Here is a 1,778-nt window from a genome sequence, read left to right on the forward strand (position 1 = left end):
GGAAATATTATCTCCTGTGACTTTGTCACAACAGCTCTCATCTACCATAGATTTAAGATTTGAATTTTACCACAAATACAATCTGGAAACCCCAAGATGAGAATATTCACTTAAAGTTTCTCAGGTTCGTCACACTCCAGGACACCAGGGAGATGAAAAAGAGTTCCTTACTGAAGGAAGGTATCCACCACCCAGACCCCACAAATTCCTGAGGATTATACCCAACCATGCATGGGTTTACCATCCAGTGTTACAAAATAAGCTTTGAAATGTGAAGCCTGGAAGCTTTTTTGGCAACTTATTTGCTGGCAAGTGATCTGAACTGGCCGGAAGCTATTTGAACATTTTTTTAATCCTCTTAGTTTATCCTCTTAGTATTCAGAGGAGAACAGATATAATATAGGAGAGGCAGTATATAAAGAGATAGTGATTGAGAACTTCCCAGAACTGATAAGGCATTTGAATGCTCAGATTGAGGAAGACAACACATTTCAAGCAGGATAAGTAAAAACCAATCCATATCTGCAGTGAAACTACAGATAAAGACAAAGGCAATCCTAAAAGTGAAGACAGATTACCTACAAAAAAAGAAGAAAAATCCAATTAGATTGACAGCAGACTTCTTAATAGTACAATCAGAAGCCAATAGACAGTGGAGATTACTCCTTATAAAGTGCTGAGAGAAAACTATTCATATTTTGAGACAAAAACTGAATTTACCATCAACTCACCTTCATTGAATTATGTATTTCAGGGAGAAAAAGGTCTAAAATTCAAAAAAGGATGGCTGAAAAATAAATATATAACTATGTAAGCATATCCAAATACACACTGGCTATAGAACAATGATATATTACTGTTTGATTTGGAATAGGAGGTTGCTAAGTAAAGCACAGTGGAAAGAAAGTACCAGCTGGTTATTACACAAGACAAGAAAGCATTATGGGGGTTCAAACATTCTAGTTCCTGGTACTGCTTTGGAGGAGGGTAGAGAGATTTATTCTCAACTGTGTTAAATGCAAATGTGGACATTTTAATGTAAGAAAAGAGAGTTTATTGCTTTTATATTGGTAAAGAAGAAAATATGAAGTTAAAAAGTCCCTTCCAAAAGTCACCGTAAGGAAGTGGACTGGGAAGAAGAAGATGAAGAAGCAGAGTGGCCCTAGATAAGAGTAGAAATAAGCCCAAATATATCAGCAGTCACAGTAAATATTAATGTACTAGATAGCTAAAAGGTTAAAAACCCAACTGTATGATGTTTACAGACACATTGAAATGTAAGGATAATAGTTGAAAGTAAAAGGCCCACACATTGATTTGTATTTGTGTTCCAAACATAAATAAAAAGAAAGCCAATAAAGCTATATTAAAGTCAGACAAAAATGATCAGTCATTTTATAAATGACTTATCCTTTTATAAAAGGATTAAATTTAATAAAATTAAATTAAATTAATGCACAGAAATCTCTTGCATTCCTATACACTAATGATGAAAAATCTGAAAGAGAAATTAAGGAAACACTCCCATTTACCATTGCAACAAAAAGAATAAAATACCTAGGAATAAACCTATCTAGGGAGACAAAAGACCTGTATGCAGAAAACTATAAGACACTGATGAAAGAAATTAAAGATGATACCAACAGATGGAGAGATATACCATGTTCTTGGATTGGAAGAATCAACATTGTGAAAATGAGTATACTACCCAAAGCAATCTACAGATTCAATGCAATCCCTATCAAATTACCAATGGCATTTTTTACAGAGCTAGAACA

This window comes from Balaenoptera acutorostrata, chromosome 18 (assembly GCF_949987535.1).
Source record: "Balaenoptera acutorostrata chromosome 18, mBalAcu1.1, whole genome shotgun sequence".
Lineage (NCBI taxonomy): Eukaryota > Metazoa > Chordata > Mammalia > Artiodactyla > Balaenopteridae > Balaenoptera > Balaenoptera acutorostrata.